Genomic DNA, 25,788 nt, shown 5'->3' on the forward strand with positions numbered 1-25,788 from the left:
GTTGTAAAAATCAATCAGTGTTCAAAGAAAGGGCAGGGAATTTTCCTTGATCCCATCGTAGAAAAACCAGAGGCAAAAATCATTTTTACATTTCTTATAACAAAAATAGACAAATTGCTTATACCCAAAAAGAGAAGGGGAAAAGACACTGTCAAAACACTAAAAGAAAGCAATCTAACAACGTCTATATTGAATATTACTTTAATTCCACTGTTTCTTTCTGAAGACTCTCCTCAGTGAGATAATTATGTTTTCACAAACACAGAAATCATACTGGGATCTATTATCGTATTTAAAAAACTACCAAAGTATGTGTCACAAAGAAAACTATTGTAAGTTCAGAAAAAGTATGAAAGACTCAATAACTAGAAAAAACAATTAGATAAAGAAAAGAGAAATTCTGGGTCAGTGATCATTTCCTTTTAAGGCAGGGTTCCAAAAAAATGTACAGAAGATGGACACAAAGCAGGAATACCCAGCTCCTCAAAGGCACACACACATACTCATGCTGGGCAATTGTTGGAAAAGACACAGGGTGCAAATTTTTTAGTCTCTATTAGAAAAAGAAGTTAGCTCAAGTAAAAACAGAGTCCTTTTGAAATCACTTTCAGGATTTCACTTTCAGAAGATAGATGCCAAAAGTGGAAGGCAAGTATATGCTCAGAATTTGATTCACCAGAATAAACATTGATTATACCTGCCTTTGATATCATTCAGTTCTAGTTGCCCAAGAAAAACTTTCAGCTGATAAAGAAACGAAATGAAACAAAACAAAACAAAACAAAAACCTGCCCTTTAATTTCTATCCTCAGAGATACCTCGCTCAAACATAGGAACTAAATGTAAATCACTTGGTCTTAAAAGTCAGAACATGTTCAATTCACTATGATTCAGCACATGGATTTTACTGAATTAAAGCTGGTCTGAAACCACCTTTGTTTCCATATAGCTACTCAATGTAAGAAATAGGCAATGAGCATGTGGACTGAAAGGGCACTGGCCCTGGGGTCAAAAGTTTTAGATCTAGGCCGGGCGCGGTGGCTCAAGCCTGTAATCCCAGCACTTTGGGAGACCGAGGCGGGTGGATCACGAGGTCAGGAGATCGAGACCATCCTGGCTAACATGGTGAAACCCCGTCTCTACTAAAAATACAAAAAACTAGCCGGGCGAGGTGGCGGGCGCCTATAGTCCCAGCTACTCGGAGGCTGAGGCAGGAGAATGGCGTGAACCTGGGAGGCGGAGCTTGCAGTGAGCCGAGATCGCGCCACTGCACTCCAGCCTGGGTGACACAGCGCGAGACTCCGTCTCAAAAAAAAAAAAAAAAAAAAAAAAAAAAGTTTTAGATCTTACCTCAACTCCGGGGACTCTCAAATAAACCAATTAAATCTCCTCTGAAATTAAAGAGCTGGCTTTTAATCTTTCTGTCCCTACCTTAACATGCCAGGCATGTGGTAGGTGTTCAATAAATGCTTCCTGGATTCTTACTACTAATAGCTAACAGCAAGCACTTATTCAGTATGTACATTATATTACTTAATCATCACAGTAACCCTAAAATGTAAATTTTCATATTATTTGTGTGTCTTAACTTCAGAAACTGAGGTTTAGAGAGATTGGTCACGTGCTCACGTGACTCAGCTGGTGGGTGGCAGGAAGATGACTGCAGGGCCCAAGTTCTTAATCAATGTGCACTGCTGCCTATCTGAACTTAACTGGACACTGGCCAAAGTAATCAGAGTGATCAACGAACAAATGTTGCTCCTCCATTTAATCTCTGTTTTATTGCTCACCTTTCCCCACCATCTGTCTCTCTGGGATTGTTGACAAAACCTAGATATCCTTGCTACTGAGAGTGTGGTCCATAGACTAGCCTCCTAGGCATCACCCAGGAGCTTGTTGGAAATGCAGAACCTTGGCCACACTCCGGACACAGAATCTGCATTTTAACAAGACATCCAAGTGAGCCATATGCATATCAGCTTCCGAGACACTGGTTTAGACTAGCTCCAAAGTAAAACACTTTCTTCATGATAGGAGGAAAGAATGTCCAAGAAGGAAAACATGACAGAAGCGTTGTGCCTAGAGAGAACAAAACCAGCTGGCTATGACTGTCTCAGGACCTTCCTTCTCCTGGATAGTGGCATATGGATATTTTTAAAGGACCTATGAAGATCCCCAGAGAACTGATGACAGAAGCAATAACTGAGTCTATGGGGAGGCCATCTATCATTCTACTCCTCTCTGAAATTTCCAAACCTGTCTTTAGAAGCATATATCATGTAGCAAATAAAAATACATTAAGTCTTTGGCAAATACTGAATCACTCATCAGGCAGAGTAGAGCTGCCCTGTGGACTGATAAAATTCAACACGTGTATGATATTACTACCTTCCTTCACAATCCAGCAGTTCCTTCCTGTCGAGGTCACTTTTTCCTTTTAAATATTAATACAATTATTTAAGCACATATACAACACTAAAGCTAACAAACAAGGTTAAACTGGATTTAAATGAGTTTTTTTCAGTAAGGTTTATGGTTTTCTTTTTAAGTGGCCTGCCTTATTCAGGCAGAAGGTGGCCTGCATTTTTGGTTGAGAGGTGCAGGACAGTAGCTGTCCTCTCACAAGAGAGTTCATTTTGCTGAACAACTTCACCTATAAAAGTCATGCAAATAATGAAAGGAAGATATATTTTGATGAGGTCCAGATACTGAAGATACTAATTTTTAGTATTAATTACTGAAGATACTGATTTTTTCTTTCATTCAAGAAAGATAATTTTACACTTATTCTTTGAAAGAGAAATTCTATAGAATTTTCTTCTTCTAATTTAATCCTAGAATACATTCTTTCGACCCTGTGCCCTCATACTAGTAACCTGATGCTTAGCGGGTAAGTAGGTAGCAGTAGAAGAACAGAAAGGGAAATGTGGGGAGCGGAAAAGGGAGAAAAAGAAGAAAAGGGAACCTTCTAGTTTCCTGATACTAGAAAAGCTAGAGAATTCCATTCCTGAAAATTAAAGATATTTTACATGTTTGTGTATGTACGTGGCTTTGTGTTTATACTCATACCATTTTGTTTCATGTAGCATAATCAAATCTGTTGCTAATTGTTTAGTTAATATTTACTTATTCAAAGACGTTTTTTAAATCTTGCCCAGTATTCAATCTACATTTTGCTTAGCAATTAGCTTGTCTGGCAACTTGCTGTTTTACTTCTTTTCTTAACAAAAACCCAATACCGATGTTCTAACAGAACAGTCTTACTGTCCCCTTTGGTTACTGTCATTTCTCTTGCTTCCCCAAAGGCAAAGCTCTGCTATTTTGCTTGCAAACGCAAGACTGGTATTTCATTGTTGTTACAAAAGGGTCAAGATAGAGTTATTGAACCCTAATAACTCCACCTATAAAAGTCATGCAAATAATGAAAGGAGGTTTTAGTAGAAGCCAAGATGTATATTTGACTTTTTTCTTTATTCCCATTTTAAAAATAAATTACATTTATTTTTTTAATTACATTTTTTACAAATCTATACTTCCTAGAACTAACAGAATGACACAGTATACAGGTAGAAATTCTTTCTTTTATTAAGTTTTTTTCCTTTTTGTGATTTAAAATCTAGTAGATGGGTTCTTTTCCTTAATGCCTTCAATTATACATTCTTCACACTTTCTGCTGTCACTTTCCCTGCCTTCATCTAGTGATAACTAGAATAATTGGAATGGATTTCTTGCTAATTAATCATCTAGGTATTATCTTCTAGAAAGTTTGCAACATATCCCTCCTTCAACCACTGTGGTTCTATAAAAAGAATTGCTTTTAATTCTCAACGCTCTTATTCTGTTACTGTCATGAGACATCCTCTAGTTTCAGAGAATTTCTATAAACTGCCTGAAATAACCCAGGATTTTACAATGACAGAAGAGGAAGGAAGTGAGCATGCTCAAAGTCAGAGGATGGGAGGGAAGCAGAGCAAAGTCTGGGGCAGTGCAGCCCAAGGTGTCTGACTCAAGGCAGAGTCCAGAGGCCACTACGACCTGAAGACACATGTTAATTACCAAGGGAGCACCTGGCAGGGTAACTCACCAGCCTGAGTCAGCCTAGGATGGGGGTTTAAGGGGGAGCTGAGGAACTCCAGGAGAGAATCACATGCATGAGTTTTCCACAAGAGACCCAAGTTCCCAGCCCAAATGAAACCAGTAATGGATTGTATTAAAAGCTAGTAACAATTGTGCTGAAGCACTCACTTGCTGGTGGCACTGTTAATGGAGACACCATTCTCGGGAAAATGTAGTAGGATAGTTGAAGAGCAACAAAAGCATTTATACTTTTTGATCTGGTAATCACACTGTAAAAAAATGGGGAAAGGGACATACACAAAGTTGTTCCTTGCTAAACAAAAGAGACAAAATTTAATAAGATAAATGTATACATCCTCATTGAAGTTTAAACACGCACACATACATGTATAGGCTGGCAGTTGCCTGGACTAGCAGCTATTCTTGTGAGAAAGCCCTGGGAATTTTGGATCAGCCAACTTCACGGCAGGGCTACTTGGGAGGGAGCAGAGCAAGTGGTAGGAACACACTCTATAGTCAGGCAAAGCAGGGTCTGGATCCCTCCTTCTACAGACCATGGCAAGTTACTAACTTTCTAATACATCAAGCCATCCAACAGTTAAAAGGCCTTTGAAAATGCAGTGCTTCCTAAAAAAGGAGATGCTCCGTCAGTCCCTGAGTTCCCCGGAGCCAGCACTCCCCAGAAGAGCCTCGTTCTTGGTCTCAGAAAACGCACCCTGGCATCTACCTCAACTTCAGAATTCCACACCTGACTCTTCCTCCTTCAGACCTAGGCCAGACCTCCACCAGAGCAAAACCAGTAAAAAGCAAGGGGAAGAAGATGGTTTTACTGGGGTGTCTGGTGCTGTTACTATGCATAAGGGTGGCAGACTCAAGTTGGATGGAGAAACCTGGCAAATTCAAACTCAGGCATCAAGAAGCAGTGTTTCCTAGGATTTTCAGAGTGGGAAAGTATTAAGTCTGGTGCTCAGAGCAGGCACGTGGTTAAGTCCTGAGACTCCCAGATAAAATGACCAGCATCTGGGCTCATTCTGTGTAGAATGTTCCAGTTGGGCCCATAATTAATCCATTTAAGATGCGGACCAGTTTTTATGAATCACAGCAAACCCTTGGTGAGACCCACTTTCTTTCCTTTAGATGCAGGCCAGCCTCTTTGTTTCCCCAGTTAACACACTTTTTCTTAAATGAACCCTCTATCCACACATTCAGAAAAAATCTCTATATATACTCCATGAAAACTGCAAAGGTCTCAGATTAATACAGAAACGTAACTTTGGACTGTATCTTCTTATCAGCATTCATTTGAACACTGGTATTAAGTTTACTGTGAACTTTGTCATTCAACCATATGTAAAATGTTACAATCATTTTATTTACATTTCTCTGAGCAAAGGTGGTGGGTATCAACCTTGTCCAACAGACAAGCACCTTACTCACATCAGGATATTAGTGGACACTTTTACCAAGTGAAATTGAATGGCGCAGTAACCAAGTGAAAGGGCTTCACAGTCTTATTCCCCAGATGGTGCTACTTTTGGTCTAGGAGAAGCCATAGGCTTTTTGGTTATCTTCTTCTGTCCTAAGTTAATCAAGGTTTGTCTATGCATTTTATATCCAAAAACTTTAGAGAGGTTCTTATAGTGCAACCTCTCTAAAACCAGATATAGTTAGGTACCCACATGAAGTAAGATGAAGTTCCTCTTCCACTGTATTGAGAAGCTACTAAGTGTCAGGGGCCGGGATGGGGTTTAGGAACACAAAGATAAACAGAGCTCTCCCTCAGGGGCTCACAGGCCGGGGGAGGACACAGCAAATTCTCAAGAATGTGAACAGAAGTATAGCAGGAGGAGGAGCTGCTCAACATCTGGGCGTATCCCAGAGGAGGAGCTGCTCAACATCTGGGCGTTGGGGAAGGTTGCCACTGGTAAAGCACCCTGGACAGGAACCTTGAAGACCACTTACGAGCTCATGTGAGTGGAAAGCCCATTCCAGGAAAGAGGAAGGGGTATGGTGGGTTGGACTGTGTAATCTAAGGAACAATATATGTATCTCTGGATGTCTGAGCAAGAAAGTGAGGTAAGTGAGGGTCATGACCATTATTTTCAGATATCTGAAGAACTAGCTGATTAGGCATTTGATTCTCCATGTAGAAGATATTACAAGACTTGGGAGGGTGAGGGGGCAGCTACAAGAGTGTAAATTTCAGTTTAACATGTGTGAGAACATTCTGTAAAACAGAACTATTAACAAGAAAACTGTTTGCCTTAAGTAAGCAATTTTACAACCTGATTACATAGTTTTGGAGTCATTTTGGATTCTAACTTAGCTCATAGTAAGTGCTTATGATATGTACAAATAGTAGCTATTCATATTGTGAGATGGTGAACTCATTCTCACACTCTGAGTTCCAGCACCATACCACACCAAATTGCCACCTATAGCAAAGTCTCATACACCAGTGTGAGTGTGATGCCTTCACACTCATAATTGTGTTAGTACTCCTGGGCTCAAGTGATCCTCTTGCCTAGGCTCCCAAAGTGCTGAGATTATAGGCATGAGCCACTGCGCTGGTCTACAGTTTATTTGCAATGACACATAATAATCACTAATATTCATTTAACACTTATAATGTATCAGGCATTATGATAAGCTTTTTATATGCATTAGTTCATTTAATTCTTACAGGAACCCTCTAAGGTAAGTACAATTATTATCCCCATTTTATAGGTAAGGAAGTTGAGTCTTAGAGAAGTCAAGTAATTTGCACAAGGTCACAACTAATAAGCAATGGTCTAACCCAGTAATTTTGCAACATGGCCTACAACAGACTTACACTAATGAGTATGTACTTTTCTTTTCTTTACTTTTCTTTTCTTTTTTTTATTGAGACTGAGTCTCGCTCTGTCACCCAGGCTGGAGTGCAGTGGCGCGATCTCGGCTCACTGCAAGCTCCACCTCCTAGGTTCACACCATTCTCCTGCCTTAGCCTCCCCAGTAGCTGGGACTACAGGTGCCCGCCACCACGCCCAGATAATTTTTTGTATTTTTAGTAGAGACGGGGTTTCACTGTGTTAGCCAGGATGGTCTCGATCTCCTGACCTCATGATCTGCCCACCTCGGCCTCCCAAAGTGCTGGGATTACAGGTGTGAGCCACCGCGCCCGGCCACTTTTCTTTAACTTTGAAAAGTTAAAGAGTTAGACACTCTAGAGGCCAAAAACAAGTCGTTTAATCTAATAAAATAGTTGACAGCACTGACAGAGTTCATTTGGTCTTAATCTCACACTCAGGACACTGTTGGGAAGATGGGGCCTGCAGAGTAACCAGGTCATGTTTGTCTACATCGTCTTTGAAAATCAAATCAAAATTTTAAGGATTCTCACATATTGTATGATTCCATTCATATGAGATGTTCAAAATGGGCAAATCAAGAAAGAAAGAAGAAAGAAAGAGAGAGAGAGAAAGAAGGAAGGAAGGAAGGAAGGAAGGAAGGAAGGAAGGAAAGAAAGAAAGAAAGAAAGAAAGAAAGAAAGAAAGAAAGAAAGAAAGAAAGAAAGAAAGAAAGAAAGAAAGAAAGAAAGACTGCCTAAAGCTAGGAGAGGAAAAGAGGGAGGTAGAGAGGATGGATACAAAGTTTCCTTTTGGAGTGATGAAAATGTTCAAAAAATGAACTATAGTTATGGTCACACAACTCTGTAGATACTAGAAAAACCAATGAATTGTATACTTTAAAGGGCTTAACTTTATGATCTGTAAATTACACAATATCAATAAAGCTGTTAAAAAACGATTTCCAGAGCTCAGTATCAAGTGTTCTCTAGTCACTCCATGTGGCTGCTGTCTTCCAGAACAAACATAGAAACCAGATGTGTGTAAAGTAAGCTTGTACCCAAGAACAAAATGTTCCAACAACAATGATGAAAGTAATGAGCATGCTAGTGAAGTTGGTAGGTCTTCCTGGGAAGCAGTTACCAGCCTACCGCCTCTTTTTCAAACATCATTAGTTAAGTTCTGAATGGTGTTAGTTTTTAGTTTTTACCAACCTAGGAGAAATGGAAATAAAATTTCATTCATCATTACTAAAGTGCATGAAAACGAGCAGAATATTATAAAGAGCAGCAGAGGGGGAATCAAAGGACCCCAAAAGCCTCCATTTGAGTCTATTACGACCTTGTAGCCTTGAGGACTCAATAATTTTGGGTTTCAGTGACTTGATCTGTAAAGTGAGGACGGGGAAGAATGAAGTCAGCTACTCTAAGGTTTTCTTCTGTCTTCAGCATTCCAGTCAAATCATCCCTTCTAAGGATTGTCTTGGTATGCTGACTTGTCTCTTTCATGACATTATCAACTGCATTTAGACCAAAGAAGTGTTATTCAGACATCTGGATATATTGAAAATCCCTCAAAGAATCTTTCCTGGACTGATGTTTCAAGTATTTATGTGAACTTCCTCCATATCCTTTATTAAATAAAGTATCTACCTCATAATTTAATTAGCTATAAAAACCTAATTAAAATTTTAAGTCTGACACAGAAAAGTCAAAAAGGTATGTTTCCTAACATGATGTATAAGGGCAGCAATATAATTGGTCTCCAAAGTAAAATGATCCTGTCCTTTACAAAAATTCATTTCACCTCAACTCTAACCTGTCACTTCTAATCTATTTTAATTTTTATTATAAAAGTAATAAATTATTATTTAAGAAAACTTTAAATATATAAAACTTTGAGGAAATTAAAATCAATCTTAGAGCCATTACCTTAAATAGATTAAGAGTGATGTTAGTCTACTATTTCTATTATTAAATGTTGGTATAGTCTCATTTTTTTTCTCCATGAATAGTTTTTCCCTTTTTTAAATGAATATAAAGTAATCATGTTTAAAAATACCAATACGTAGAAAAGTATAAGAAGAAAATATAAATCATCAGAAATCCCACCTTCAAAATAACCCCTAAATCTCTATTTACTTAAGGAGATCGTCCTTTCTATTGTCTTTGGAAGCATAACACACATAGAGAGGTATATTTTAAACACATTCAGATGTATGATGGAGAGATAGTTTAATATCCATTATTTTAACTTAAAGATCTATCATCACCACTTCCTCCTATTACAATTTTCCATAAATAAAATTGTGGTGGTCCATCATGCAATTTTCTTCTGCTACTCTATGTTTTTATTATTTGCAACTTTTCATGGTAATAAATAAAACTACGATTAACATTTTTATACTTAAAGCTTCTATACTCCTACCTAGAAAATTTAAATCTATGGACTTTTTCCTTTTGTGATTTCCTCTATTGATTTTGGGAAGAGAAAGTGCTTACCCGTTCAAAGATCAGAATTCTTATTGTTTGGTTTCTTTTCTTTCTTTTAAGTTAGTTCCTTAATCTGTCTGGGCTATCTTGTTCTATGTTGTTAAAGGTTCCAAACTTATTTGTCACATGTTTAAATTTTAGTCAAATTGTGTAGAAGTTATTTGCCCAATATTTTTCAAATGCACATTTATGTCTCTTAAAAAAAATACATGTCTCATAATCTCGGTTATCCACTAAGCTTAAGAAAACCTTCAAGACTGACAAAATAACCAGAGCTTTGATTACTAGCAGGAAGTCATACTGGGCAGAAATAAAGAGGACACTCATACAGGCCAAATTAAAGCTAAACAATCAGAAAATCCAAGATCCTAGCTTTAATGGTTTTATTATTTTAGCCTTAAAAAGTCTCTAAAATCCCAAGAGTAGTTTAAGTAGTTAAAAGACAGTATTCAATGCAGTAGGCTATTCTCCATGTGGCCTGGCCAGTACTGGTTTCATTTACAGGCCATGGGCAACCTCTATATCCTGCCACTGGTCACCAGGTTCTTGCCACTGGTCATGAGCAGAGTAGGTGAGAAAGCAGAACACAAGCTTACCAACCCAAGTGGAGAAAGGATACAAATGGCTTGCCTTGCTGGTTGACAGTAGGTCAACGGAGCATCTTCAGAATGAAGAGCAGCACAGATGTATCTACATGGTTGCTTCTCAATAACAAATACTGGATTATATCGGATATAATACAATCCAAAATGTATTAGGTTGTATTTTTTTCTTATATTTTTCTAATATTGGATTATATTTTCAGTTTTTCCCCCTCCACAGCACCTTCTGATGCACAACACTGTCACTGCTGCTTACTAGTTGCTCTGACTTGGGTCAATCTAACTTTCTTGGATAGTTTCCTCAACTGTAAAATGGAGATAATAAAGAAAATCAACCACTTAAGGTTGTTGTGAGCATTAAGGAAAAGGCTTAGAACAGGCCGGGCATGTTAACATGGCTCATGCCTATAATCCCAGCATTTTGTTTACATGGTTTATGCCTGTAATCCCAGCATTTTGTTTACATGGCTCATGCCTGTAATCTCAGCATTTTGTTTACATGGCTCATGCCTGTAATCCCAGTATTTTGTTTACATGGCTCATGCCTGTAATCCCAGCATTTTGGGAAGCCAAGGTGGGAGGCTGATTTAAGACCAAGAGTTTGAGGTTGCAGTGAGCAGTGATCGTGACAATGCCCTCCAGCCTGGGTAATAGAGTGAGACTCTGCCTCAAAAAAAAAAAAAAAAAAAAAAAAAAAAAAAAAAAAAAAGAAGGTGGGGCAGGGCTTAGAATAGTGACTGCACTTAGGAAATGCCTTTTGTGTTCATTATTATTATTACCACTATTCTACCACTTCTGCTATGACTATTACTACTACTAGGGTAGTACGATGACCCCGGAAATCCCAGGTCAAACTTAAATTGGGTTCTTTGGAATGAAACAGGCAACTGGGGACCTCCGTGGTCAGATCAGCTCCAGGAGTATACTCTGTCCTCAGCTTTTGCAATTCCTCTGGGAAGTTCAGTATTTACTGACATTACTAAAGTAGTGAATTTCTGGGGTGGGTGGTATCATAATCTTCCACATTTCCTGATACACAACCATAAGACCTATGTGCACACAAGCACCTGGTTCTTGAGGGGGCAAGAACCAGGAGGATGGTTCTTGGAAAAGGCAGATGTGGCACAGTTCATTTTAGTCCTTACTTGAAGCTGACAAGGCTATAAACTGCAGATCAAAAGCCTGCACCTCCCAAACCATATGCTGCAAAGATCAAGACTATGTGTGATCACGCAAGAACAAGGAGTGATCTGGGCTGTGAACGGAACTGGTCCATCTGGTGAAAATCTATCAAGGTTCGAAAATTCATCTCTAATACCACTGCTACTCCTAGTTCCTCAGTTATTTCCTCAGAGTCCTGATCTTCTACTGCCATGCAACTTGCTCAACGTTTGGGGCGTAGCCAATTCAAGTTAAAAAAGTTTGCCTAAGAATTTATCTTCAGCTTTGAAACTCAGATTCATTTTATAAGAAAATTGGCATCACATCCTTCTGGGTCATAGTTAGGTTCATAAACCATCTGAGATGTGTGAGACATCTAAATCACTTTGAATATCCACAAGAAAGCATGTTGGATAACAATTAATTAGCACAAAACTCAGCTTAAAATTAGATGGTATGTTATGAGGCAAATACCCATCTCTTATTAGCAAAAATATAACAAATATATAACAAAATTAAGCCAGTCCAGCAGAATGAGAACACAAATGCAATGTGTGTTCCAAACCTAGAATCAGGAATAAGCTAAGGTTTGCTTAGATACTTTATCCCAAATTTACAGATTTTGAACTCTCTACTGTAGTCCTTTGTTTTTTTTCTCCCACGTTTGGAGGAAACATTTTAATGTGTATATTCTCTGGGAAAACCCTAAAATCTGGTTTTTAGGGAGTTTTCCTCTTTTCTAATCCTTTGCCACATTATTTTTGTTTCTAATCAGTGGTCTTTGCTTTGTTGCCATCTGAGATGAAAAGCTATGAAGCACTTGGGAACACAGAAACTGAGATCTACAAGTTACAAATGAGTTTCATGTAAGTTTGAAAGACCTTTATCTGTATCCGTCAAGCACGAACAAGTAATCAACGAGTAACATGTCTTAATATTTCTCTCTAAAATCATCAGGCAGCTACAATCAGGTAGACAAGTCGTTCCTTGAAATTTAATATCATTTAATAATTAATAATTGCACAACAGCACATATGTGTAGTCATAGCATATATATGGCATATATATAAAACTTAGCAAAGTCATAGCAATCTTTGCACTTTGGGGAAGCTAAAATGATGTAATAAACTTACTGTTAAAGAAAATATCTACAGAGGCAGGGACAATAACACAGCTGTAGAATTGTGTCTTAGGGGGTATAAAATACAGTCAATTTTGTAATCCCAAAATGGCATGCAGCCATAACATTATAACTTCAACTTAGCACTGATGGGAAAGGGATCCTTAAAGTTTGGCATATCACCTCAAAGATCTTTTTTAAGTACCTATTTCTGTCTCCCTTCCCCCTCAATTTTCTTTAAGCAGAGAAGAACATGAAAGAACAGACCCTTTCTAATACACTGTATTTCCCAGTGGGGAAAAAAGGAGAATAAAACGGCAATAACAGAAGCATATTAGCATATTTTAAAACACTAGTACATTACCCTGAACTAAAGCATCCTTAAGATAACATGAGAGCAAGAGAAACTATATTTCATAAAGTGTTGCAAACTTTAAAACACCAAATTGAACTACTCCTATAGAACAATTTCATGCCAGATTGCTTTGGTGGCAAATTAACAAAGGCAGAATTGCTCTTTAGATCTTTAAATTAATGAGATTAAGGAAGACAATGTCTTTCTCTGTGCTTGATTATATTGACTTAATTTCTTAATTACTATTAACTATACTTTTATGTTTTACAAGTCACACTCCATTTTTACAGCTGTTCTTTAATCCTAGGGTAATCTTGTATTCTGAAGAATCACTTGAGAATAAAAACAGCAAAACTGAAGACAAAATTCAGTGGGGCTTAATCCACCTGTACATTCTGCCTGAATCAAATCTTACGCCAGTATTTTATGAGGCATTCCAGAAAAGTGCCAGACTTTTCAAAGAGAAAAATTAAAATGATATTCTGGTTCACTGTAACTCCAAGGAGTAGGCTCAAGGAAAAACCGTGCATCAGACAAGCACGCACCAGTGTGGTGAGGGAGGACAACCCCAACTGGGGCACAACTCCCCGCTACTTAATGTTTCAAAAAATAAAATCAACTGCATATAAAATCATATTTATACCTAGAAAGTCTAGTGCGAGGACACAAAGTAATGATAAGAAAGGAACTGGGCTGGGCAAGGTAGTTCATGCCTGTAATCCCCGCACTTTGGGAGGACAAGGCAGGCGAATCGCTTGAGCCCTAGAGGTGGAGACCAGCCTGGGCAACATGGCAAAACCTGGTCTCTATAAAAAGTATAAAAAAATATTAGCTGGGTGTGGTGGCATGCACCTGTAATCCCAGCTATTCAGGAGGTTGAGGTGGGAGGATCGCTTGAGCCCAAGACATTGAGACTACAGTGAGCCATGATGATTCAACTGTACTCCAGCCTTGGTGACAGAGCAATGTCCTGTCTCAAAAAAAAAAAAAAAAGAGTGGCAGGGGCTGATATTTACTAACAAGACTTCTGGATTGCAAATCCAACACAGATATGAATATGTCATTTCCTCTTGGCTTCCCATTGTATTTAATATGGGTCAAACAATGCATATATTATAAGGAGAAACATAACCCCCTAAACCTCTACAGGATAAACGAACTCACATTATTTTCTAAAAGAACGCAGCAACCCAGTTTGTCCTATCATCACACCACAAGCTCAGAAAGAAAATCTGACACATGCAGCAGAAAGTGCAAAAAGTTTTTTACTAACCTGGTGCCCCTGTGAAAATAGTTGCTCCATATCACTTTAAGGAAAGAATCCTTGCTATGAAACCAATCTCCAAAGCAGCTGAAAGCCAAGAGGTGGCAAAATTGACTACCCTGAGAATCCAAATAAACAAAAGCCTTCCTGTTCCCAAGCCCAGTTTTGGCTGACTCCCTCAAGGCGACTTCAGTCATAGCCAAGCCCACAAAGCACTTTAACCTATAAGCTTTAGTAATGAACTTGAAACCACTCCCCGTATGTTAAATAGACACCGGACTGCTGTGAGAAATAAAATCCACATACAGAATGAGCTACAGCTTCAGGCTGCACTTTCGTACTGGCTGCCCAAGAAAACCATAACACAAACTTAAACAAAGGGAACTGTCACTCCCTTCTCTCCCCTCAGACACTGCATTAAAGTGACTGATTTACTTTAAACAAGGGAATACAGTCTGTCCTCCATTAGGGCCATGAAATGATTTTTATATTGTACAAGTTGGGTGGCAGTTATGGAACAGATAGCACTGTAATTTCACATTGCATAAGAGGGACATATGAAGTTATCATTTCTGAGAATCAAATGTAGATACTATTACTATTTTCAGATATCATTGAATAAGCTTAAAAACTGCATCAAATCCAATGATTAACATAAGTTCAACAGGAAAATTTGTCACAGAACCTTCTAACTTCTGATTCTGACTTAGTGTCTATAAATCTTAAAAACATTCTTATAATTCAGTTTCACCACCTACATTTAGAATAGATGTATAAGCTAAGACATGTCTTTTAACATGGATCTTTAAGCTGCCTTTTAAAATGGAACTTAATACCACTCACTAAGATTTCAAAGTAAGAAATTTATGTTTCATTCTAGAAAAATGTAGTCAATCAATTCCTTAAAGCAGTTAGATCTTAAAACAGAGTCAGTAATGTTCTAGCATATTGCTTAAGAAAGAAGAAGAATCTATGCTCAGCTTTTTACACAATGTGCTCACAGTATACATAATTCCCCTAGAACTCAACTCCAAGAACAGTTTTAATTCTAATGGCTTGTTGCCATGATTTGTATTTTGTTTAAATAAGACTTATTTTAACATAATGATTTGTATTTTGTTTAAATAAGACTTATTTTAACATAATGATCAAAGTTTCTGAGTTTTATTGTTTCTCCTAAACCATAAGATTGGACCACATATGCCAAGCAAAATGTGATTCACCTGTTGCCAAACTGATTTACATGAATTACTGGTAAAATTCAAGTGACTCAAAACCTGTGAAATATAAGCCATTAGCTCAACAAATCCAGGCATGAAAATCCTGGAGACTATTTTAGATCTAACACACACCTTTCCCACTTCCTCTACCCACTCCCAGGTCACGGCTCAACAGGATCTCATGGGGTCACTTCAGAGTGACGCGGCAAGACAATCCCCTCCACCTCTGGAAGAAAAGAAAACGAGCCTCAGGACACGTGGCCGATGACTTTAAAAGGAGCTAGTGCCCCACCTGCTGGCAAAACCAAGAGAAGGCTGGACGAACTGAACAAACCTCAGGGAAAATGTTACTTACTTTGATGTTAGAAGAAAAACAGGGAAGGATCAGTTATGCGAGCGCATTAATGTCACATACAATATGTTGTTAAATAGTAAATTTTTCCACACAATTGTGATATATTTCTAGAGGATATAAAAATGCTCATGCAAAAAATGCAATTAGATTCAAAACCATCTCTTTTACATAGATCTGGTTTGCAAACATATATGATAATTTGCATGCCCAAGGAAATCCTCCGATAAATAATATTGATCTCTCCTCTGCACAAAGAGCTTCAAAAAATACTCGTGGGAGACCAACACAATCTTTGAAATGGAAGAAATATGAATAAATCCCCAACTCAGCTAGATAAACTACTGGTGGGGCTATATCTCCATCAGTCTGTATGTCTGTATTCCCAGAATTTCTCTTATCTTTCAGTAAAAATTTATTTCCTTTTGCCACTTATAAATTAATTCATCTAAAATGAATGTCTAATATTAACATTAATGAAGACGAAGAAAAGTTAAGTCATGGGCACTAAATTACACTACATTCTTTAATAAAACCCCAGCAATAATAAGACTATAGCAGGATATGACTTTTAAATGAGCCCAAGCTGTATTACTAAAACTAAAATGAGGCCAGGTGCAGGGGCTCATGCCTGTAAGCCAAGCACTTTGGGAGGCCAAGGCAGGTCGATCATGAGTCAGGAGCTCCAGACCAGCCTGACGAACATGGTGAAACCCTGTCTAAACCCCGTCTCTACTAAAAATACAAAAATTAGCTGGGCGTGGTGGTGCACACCTATAATCCCAGCTACTCAGGAGGCTAAGGCAGGAGAATCACTTGAACCCGGGAGGCCAAGGTTGCAGTGAGCCGAGATCCTGCCATTGCACTCCAGCCTGGGCGACAGAGCGAGACTGTCTCAAAAAAACAAAACAAAACAAACGAACAAAAAACTAAAATGAATAAGGATAGCTATTATTTAAGCTCTTACGATGAGCCAAGCTTGGTTCTAAAGCGCTTTATAAGTACCAACTCATTTAAACCTTACCACTCTATTATTATACCAGTTTTACAGATGAGAAAACTGAGGCGTCCAAAGGCTAGTAAGTACACTGCCAAGATCACACGGTTAGAGACAGAGCTGGGATTAGAACCCAGGTCGGTGCTCCTAACCATGTACTTTAGTAACTCTTTCTTCCTGAGTGCGTACCATTTAAACCCTGCCAAGGCCCTGGTCAAATGCAAGGGTGGGGGAGACAGTGGATAAGAACAGCACTGTGAACGGTCCTCAAAAAGTCTTTTCAGAGAAGTGGCCACAGAACTGAGACCTGGAGGCAACATGGAAGGGAAAGGGTCCCCAGGGAGAGGGCACTCACTCAGTCTGCCAAAGCAAAGGGGTAAATGCCGTGGGGGATATTGGAGGGACTGCCTGCAGGGGCCTTAGTAAGGCTGAGGGACCAGCAGAAGAAAACGCTGTGAGGAATGCAAAGTCCTCTTATGTCGCATCAGGGAGCAAAGAGGCATCACCAAGGGATGCTAAACCAGAAAGTGTCCAGATATGCATGTTGAAAAGGAGGAATGAGGCTTTGTTCAGTGAGTAGAAATTTAGACATCCCAGGTAAAGGCAAGCAGCGGCCAGTGCTGTAAAACATACAAGTTTGTACTTTCATAAACTATATCAAGGAGTCTTGCGCAGCAACCCCTGCAGCAGCATGCTCACTGGCTCCCTTGTCAAGCCAGCTCGGGGCTGGAGCCACGTGGTGGTTGCTAATGCCATTCACAGAGCTAGGGACAAGGAGGAAGGGCAGGCTGGTGGGAGCAGGGTGGGGAGATGCTCAAGCCAAGGAGTTTGCTGAAGGAGGCTGGGTTTGAGGTCCTCTGAGCCATTCAGGGAGGATATTCAGCATGTCCCAGGAGATGCAGGCCAGGCGCTCCAGTTCTCTGCCTAGACAGCAGAGGTGTACATTTAGGAGTCACTGACACTGAAGGAGCAGCTGCAGCTGGGGGACAGTGGGACACAGAGTTTATCCCTGGAAAATGCACAGCATAACAAGAAAGGGTGAAATTTAAGGCAAGGCTAAGGGTGTCAGACAGAATTCAGGCTGTTGATAAAAAATTTTATATTTATTTTTACTAACTTCTAACTAAAATTATCATTTCCTTCTGTAACTTGTCATCAAAGATATTTTCTTTGACATCAAAGATATTTTCTTAGACAGCAAAGATATTTTCATATCACATTAGTTATTGCAATATCTCAAAGTATCATTTCCACTCATCACTATTTCGAAATTACAGTAGTTATTAGACCTGTCACTAGATACTGGTAAGTAATGCATTTTAATAAAGGACAGGTATCACAATATGACATATTTACTTCTTTGCATATTGATAACTTTATGTCAATATAATTGGTTTCCTTTGTAATCCTATGCATTTTAATTTTATATGTTTAATTTTACAGAATAAACAGTCTGTAGAGTGATTCATTAGCTTAATTAGAATATCAAAGAGGTCCCATGGCACAAGTAAAAGTAAACAACATGTGATTTAAAAGGGGAAAGAGCCCAGAACGGTGGCTCACGTCTGTAATCCCAACACTTTGGGAGGCCGAGAGGGGCAGATCACCTGAGGTCAGGGCTTCAAGACCAGCCTGGACAACATGGTGAAACCCTATCTCTACTAAAAATACAAAAATTAGCCGGGCGTGGTGGTGCACGCCTATAATCCCAGCTACTCAGGAGGCTGAGATGGGACAATTGCTTGAACCCAGCAGGCAGAGGTTGCAGTGAGCAGAGATTGTGCCACTGCACTCTAGCCTGGACGAGAGAGACACTCTGTCTCAAAATAAGTTAATTAATTAATTAATTAATTAATTAGTTAACTAAAATAAAAGGGGAAAGAAGCCACAGGAAAACACTTAAAAGTAGCACTGGGAAAAGGGGGACCCTGGTATGAGATGGAGCCAGCTTTCAAAGCTAGGATGCAAACCCAGGACTTCTGACTTTGTGTTCTTTCCACCACCACCTGACTCCACATCCTAAAATAATCAAAACAGTAACCGCTTCATTTGTGGAAACAAAGTTCTTTCACGTGTGTTAGCTTGTTCGTCCATCACATTGATTCAGAGTAGGAAAAGGCAGGAACCCATACCTGCCTTGAACCTCAGCAGAAGCTGCCATCTGAGAGGACACTCCTTCCTGGGCCTCAGCACTGCGCCAGTGCTGCAGCGGACGGCGGTACCTGTCACACCACTCTATGGAGCTGTAGTCATGGACACAGAAGAGTAAGATGAAGAGCCCCCCCTCATACCACACTAGCTAGAACCTGATCGCAAGAGGAGGGCACAGTGGGTGCCCACCCAGTGATGAGCTGCACTTCTGTCCAGGCTTCTCTTTGCAGGTGAGGCTGAGAATTGAATTTGTTTCCTTGCTCAAAGCTCTTTTAGTTAGTTCTGATTGATGATCCAGAGTGAATTACAAGATTTGCAATATTTCAGCTCTTTAATTTGCCATTGGCTGTAACCAAGACAGAAGACTTTACTGAAGCAATTGGTTTGAAATTAGATGGATGAGCTGAAACAATGGGCTCTCTGTTCTTTCCTCTCTGTGCCCACCAACTGGCATTCATTATCGAATCTGTGACGCGTGTTGCCAGGGCTGCGGTAATGACAACAGCACCCATTGTCTTCACATCCTTTCTCTATTCTGTAACATCTGTCATGGCTCCTGTCTATATTTCATTTTATTTTGCTTCTTTTACTTTTACAGCGTGACTCTTAATTACTACAAATTGCTCTGAAATCTACTCTAACCCTGCAACGTGTAACATCATTTTGTAACTTGGTAATAACAAAAAACTGAAGGCGCGTGTGATGGCACCCTTTTAAATTACTGTAATTTTACATAAAACTGTATAATTGCAAACAAATTTTATCTCAAGGTTAACTAGATAACCTCTCTTTTTAAATAACCTGATCAGTTCACAGACGACTTTGGCCCCTTCTCATATAATACATGACTTTCATTTACACAGTAACGAGAATGTAGGTTTATATGACTAATCTGACACAATACAGTAACTTCTGCTTAAAAAAAAAAGGCTGAACAAAGCTGAACATTTCTTAATATGCAGTTAAAATCTACATTACTATGTTCACTGATGGATCTTTAATTTCCAAGTTTCCCTATTATTTTCTTTCTTTTTAAAATAAGGAGCCATAGTGAAAATCGTCACTTGCCTTCTAATCAGTCACCTAAAAACTAGAGTGAAAAGTTTTGTGTGTAAAAAGAGTTCAGAATTGGATTCTACATCCCAGGAACAGAAGAACTGGCCTCCCTGCTGCTGCCTGTCTCTGAACACGGCACACCCATCTGCTGTACGAAACGCAGAGGTTTCACTGAGAGCTGCCTGCAGTGTAAGGGAGGAGGAGACTAAACCTGGCAGGAACAAGCCCTTGGTAATTTACCTTCTTTCCTAATTGCCCAGAGGCATTTCCTTCCTTGCTTACCCAATCTAAGGAAGGGTTTCCTGTTGCCCTAGCAGTTCCTTTAACCTGAAGCCACTTGCTCTAGTTCCTACCCTGTTTTTTGTGTTGCTCTCAATCTGCTTTCTCGCAAGACCTCGCTTTCCAACCAAACTGGTTTATTCCATTTTTCAAATTACCTAGTTCTTCCTTCCTTTCGAGTTTGTGCCACTGTCGCAACTGCGGCAATGCCCTTCCCCCTCCTGGACAGTAAAGGAGTCAGATTCTCTCCAGAATTTCAAGGGGCAGCCCAAACCCATGTCCCCTACAAAGCATTTTCAGGTCACCCTGCTTTAAAAAAAAATTGCTCAACAACTCCAGCAATCATCATTAGCAGCAGCAAATCCATTAGGCAACAAATTATGCCTTGCGACTTTCTATTTTATCTGGATGGGTTATTTAAATAGCGATGGCATTTAACTTTTCAGGTACTTATAACTACTTCCTCCAACTTAGTAATCAGTAACTACATATTACAAGTTATACCTCTGAAATCGGCCATTGTAAAAAGCATATAGTAAAAATTCTACCTTACATTGCATTCATATATGTATTTGTTGCTTATATTTAAATTATTTCTGTTACTTAATGATAATTACAAAACAACAGCCAACACTATTGCCATAATATCTTACTAGACTCAATATCTTATTTGACATTGACATCTGCCATAGGAGTTGATACAATTATTTTCCCCATTTTTCAGGTGATGAAAATGGGGCCAGAAAGCTTAAATTTCCCAAGGTCAGGCATTCAATGCGTACTTAGTGAGCACCTACTATGCGACAGGCATTGTTATCAGCATTAGTGATGAAAGCAGAAAACTTCTATCTTCAGGGAGTTTATATTCTATTAGGGAAGACAGACTATCAAAAATTAAAACAAATATATATAAAGCCAGAAAATACTAAGTATTGTTAAGAAAACTAAAGCAGAGTAAGGGACTGGAGAGAGATGGGGTAAGTGGCGAGGTGGCACACTCCCTAGATAAGGTGGTCAGAAGAGGCCTCTCTGGGGAGATGACACTTGAGCAGAGACCTGAACGAAGTGAGGTGACATCTGGGCAAAGGTTCTAGGCAGAAGAAACAGAAACTGCAAAGGCCCAGAGGCCAATACAAACTTAGTGTGTTCAAGAACAACAAAAAGGCCAATGTAGTCAGTGCTGTGAAAGAAAGGGCAACAGTAGAGGATGTAGTGAGAGAAGAAACTGGGGAGTCTGGTTATGTACGGCTTTGTAAACCATCGCATAGTTTCATTTGTGTTTTTCCTTAAATATAATGAAAAGGCCCTGAAAGGTTTAATCAAGAAAGTGAAATACTGTGCCATTTGAAAAGATTACGCAAGCTGGGTAGGTAAAGAAAAGACTAAGAGGGGCTGGGCATGGTGGCTCACGCCTGTAATCCCAGCACTTTGGGAGCCTGAGGTGGGTGGATCACTTGAGGTCAGGAGTTCAAGACCAGCCTGGCCAACATGGTGAAACCCCTCTCTCTACTTAAAATACAAAAATTAGCTGGGCGTGGTGGCGAGCACCTGTAATCCCAGCTACTCAGGAGGCTGAGGCACGAGAATCACTTGAACCCAGGAGGTGGAATTTGCAGTGAGCCGAGATCGTGCCATTGTACTCCAGCCTGGGGTACAGAGCAAGACTCTGTCTCAATGAAAAAAAAAAAAAATTAAAAAAGAACAGACTGAGAAAAGGTAGACTACTTAAGAGAATACTGCAGTAGCCCAGGTGGGAGATGAAGAGAAGGAGTCAGATCTAGGATCTACTGTGAAGATAGGGCCAAGAAGATTTTCTAATGTGGGTTGTGATGCAGAGTGCTAAAGAAAAAAAGAGAGGTGCCAAGGAAGACTCTAAGACTCATAGGAGTAACAGGGAGGAAAGTCTAATTATTCAGCTAGGGAACATTGTGGGTGATGGGGTCTGGGGAGAAGCAGTAAGGTTTTAGGGGCAAATCAAGAGTGCCATTTTGGGTAGGTTAAGTTTGAGAGACCTTAGAGATACCCAAATGAAGAGAAGTAGGAAGTTGGATACCTAAGTTTGAGGCTTGGATACATAAGTCTGAGATTCGGGACTGCAGTTTGGAGACCTAAGTCTGAGATTCAGAACTGGGGTTTGAAGACATAAGTCTGAGATTCAGAACTGGGGTTTGGAGACATAAGTCTGAAATTCAGGACTGGGGTTTGGAGACATAAATCTGAGATTCAGGCCTGGGGTTTGAAGACATAAGTCTGAGATTCAGAACTGGGGTTTGGAGACATAAGTCTGAAATTCAGGCCTGGGGTTATGATATGTAAGTCTGAGATTCAAGACTGGGATTTGTATACATAAGTCTGAGATTCAGGACTGGGGTTTGGATATATAAGTCTGAAATTCAGGACTGGGATTTGTATATATAAGTCTGAGATTCAGGACTGGGATTTGTATATATAAGTCTGAGATTCAGGACTGGGGTTTGGATATGTAAGTATGAGGACTGGGGTTTGGAGATGTAAGTCTGAGATCAGGACTGGGATTGGGATACATAAGTCTGAGATTCAGGACTGGGGTTTGGAGACATAAGTCTGAGATTCAAGGCTTGGACGTCAGGTGGCTTTAAACGTGGTAGTTAGCATTAAGTAACATATTTTCACCATAGACTGACTGAGGGTGAATAAAGGAGGGATTTCTGAAGACTGACACCCAGGACTCTCCAACATTTAAATACCAGGAAGAAGAGATGTGTCCAGTAAAGGGGGTCAAAAAAAAAAAAAAAGAAAGAAAGAAAGAAAAACTGCCAGTGGAGTAGTAGGAAACCCAGGAGAGTGTGGTGAGCAAGACAGAAGCCAGGTGAAAAGAGTGTGTCAATGATAGAGAGATCAATTATGTCAAAGGAGCTGAGAGATAGAGAAAGAGGAAGATTGAGAACTAACCACTGGATACAGAAACATGGAGGTCACTGATGTCCCCAAGATGGGCTCAGGAGAAATTTATGCAAAAGCCTAAAACATCGGCTCAAATGAGAATGTGACTACAAGACATTGCTGAGGGAAATTAAAGACCTGAATAAGTGGATATACCATGTTCACAGATTAAAAGACTAAAAATTGTTAAATTTTCTGTTATCCACAAACTGATCTATAGATCCAACACAATAGCAATTATAATCTCATCAAGCTCTTTTGTACAAATTGATAAACTCATTCTAAAATGTGTATAGAAATTCAAAGGATTTAGAATATCCAGAGCAATCATAAAAAAAATAAAACCAAAGTTGGAGGACTTAACACTACATGACTTCAAGACATCGTAGTAAGTCTATAGCAACCAGGACAGTGTGGTACTAGTACAGGATCAACAAATAGATCAATGAGACAGAATAGAGAGCTTAGAAATAGACTCACACTTACATGGTCATTCGATTTTCATGAAGGTGAGAGAAAAATCCAACGGAGAAAAAAAAATGACTTATTAACAAATGATGCTAAAATAACTAAATATCTATACAGCAAAAATAAATAAATCTCAACCCCGACCTCACACCACATGCAAAAATTGAGATGGATCATAGACATAAAAGTAAAAACTAAAATTATAAAGCTTTTAGATATGGCTCAGAAAGCAATTAACACAAAAAGAAAAAGAAAAAAAAAAAAACAGACTTAGCCAAAGTTTAAAATTTCTGTTCATCTAAAGGCGTCATTTAAAAAATAAATAGGAAAGACACAGCCTGGGAGAAATGATGTGCAAATCATATATCTGGCAAAGAACTAATATATATATATATTTTTTTTTTGAGACGGAGTCTCGCTCTGTCGCCCAGACTGGAGTGCAGTGGCGCGATCTCGGCTCACTGCAAGCTCCGCCTCCCGAGTTCACGCCATTCTCCTGCCTCAGCCTCCGGAGTAGCTGGGACTACAGGCGCCCGCCACCACGCCCGGCTAATTTCTTTTTGTATTTTTAGTAGAGACGGGGTTTCACCGTGTTAGCCAGGATGGTCTCGATCTCCTGACCTCGTGATCCGCCCGCCTCGGCCTCCCAAAGTGCTGGGATTACAGGCTTGAGCCACCGCGCCCGGCCAAGAACTAATATTTTAAAATACCTCATGAATGCCTACAATTCAATGAAAGTGAGCAAAAGATTTGACTGGACATCCACAAAGGAAGACAGACTTGTGATCAATAAGCATATGAAAAAGTGCTCAATGTTAATATTCACCAGGGAAATTTAAGAAAAACGCAATGAGGTACTGCTACATCCCCACCAGAACAAGTAAACATTAAAAAGATCGTCAAACCCAAATGCTGGCAAGAATGCAGAGAGAGCACAATTCTCATTCGCCATGGGTAAGAGTGTAAAACTACAACCAGCTTAGAAAAAAGTCCAGCCATTGTTTATAAAACTAAATATACACCTATCCTATGACCCAGTCATTTCATTCTGCAGTATTTATCCAAAAGAAAAGAAAATACAGCCACAAAAAAAGACTGCATTCACGACAGTCAAAATCTGGAAGCAACTCAGGCATCCACCCGTAGAAAAATGAATAAACAACCTGTTGTATCATCAAACAATAGAATGATACTCAGTAGCTCAGAAAGGAATGGATTCACTCTAAAAGGAAAGAATTACTGATACACATGATATGAATACATCTCAGAAACATTACGCTCAGTGAAAGAAGCCTTACATAAAAGAGTACATATGCTGTATGATTCAAGTTTGATAATCTTCTAGAAAGGCAAAAATAACATATGGTGGGAAAAAAATCAAAACAGTGGTTGCCTCTGGCAGAGCATAAGAGGGTGGTCTGGGGACTAACTGGGAAGGAACATGAGGGAACTTTCTGTGGCGATAGTCGTGTTATTTACTTTGAAAAGGGCTTGGATTGCAGAGGTGGTACATGCATTTTTCAGAACTCTGAATGGTACACTAAAGATCTGAGCATTTCAGTGTATGTAAATTTTACTTAAAAAGAGAACTATAAACAAATAGGGAAGCAAATTAATCATATGTACACTGAAATGTTTAGGAGTGAGTGTACTGATGCCTGCAATTTACTTTAAAATGTATCCAAAACATAAATTGAATTGATGAAAGGATAAAGGGATAGATGGGTGACAAGACGTATGTTCAAGCAATAAAGCAAACTGTTGATTGTGGAATCTAGGTGGTGGCTTATGGGTGTTCACCTTAACATTCCTTCAACTTTCCTGCATGTTTGAAATGTTTATAAGATGTTATTAGAAGAGAGTGTGGGGTAAGGAATTGGAGACAGCGAGAACAGACAACTTACCAGAGTTTTGTTTTAAAGAGGAACAAAGATATGAGGCAAATCTGGAGGGAGATAAAGAATGAAGAGGAGGTATTTGTAAAGAAGGAAGACATTATGGAATGTTTGAATAAGAATGATCCTGTAAAAAGAGGAACTTTAATGAAGCTAGTGGGCAGATTCTGTGGCAGCAGAGTTCTGAACAGGCAAGAGCAACAGATTGGGTACACTGGGGTGAAATGGATGTCAACCAGAAGGATGCACATTTGTCCATGGTAAAGAGCAGGGGATGGGGGACAGATGATGGATGGATGCAAGAGGATATGGGAGCTGGGAAACTGCTTCTAGTTGCCCAGTGATATAAGCAGCAAGATCCATGGCCGAGAGAGTCTGGGAAGGGATGTTAGGGGTTTGAGGAAAGAAACAAAGGTGTGAAATAGTCACCCAGGAGAGTGAGTTTACTAGGGAATATAGTAGGGTTGCCAGAGAGGGCTGAGTATCAGTGGAGGCAGGGGTGGAAGGTAGGATGATTAATTTAATGTCATCAGAGTGTTGTGTGTTTTC

The 25,788-nt window shown here is 39.4% G+C and overlaps 1 protein-coding gene across 10 annotated transcripts in view; it reads right to left on the minus strand.

The window, feature by feature from the left end:
- The window catches only part of PLD1 (phospholipase D1), a 205,492-nt gene that overhangs the window by 151,716 nt on the left and 27,988 nt on the right, over positions 1 to 25,788 (minus strand). For 5 of the 10 annotated variants that reach the window (XM_074031401.1, XM_005546384.5, XM_074031402.1 and 2 more), the window contains exon 1: positions 13,909 to 14,037. The exons of the other annotated variants lie outside the window; for them this stretch is intronic. The gene's annotated coding sequence lies outside the window, so the exon portion shown is untranslated. Of the gene's footprint in view, positions 1 to 13,908; positions 14,038 to 25,788 lie in introns of those variants that run through there. 10 annotated transcript variants of the gene reach the window in all.

The sequence above is a fragment of the Macaca fascicularis genome, chromosome 2 (genome assembly GCF_037993035.2).
Source record: "Macaca fascicularis isolate 582-1 chromosome 2, T2T-MFA8v1.1".
NCBI classification, from domain to species: Eukaryota; Metazoa; Chordata; class Mammalia; order Primates; family Cercopithecidae; genus Macaca; species Macaca fascicularis.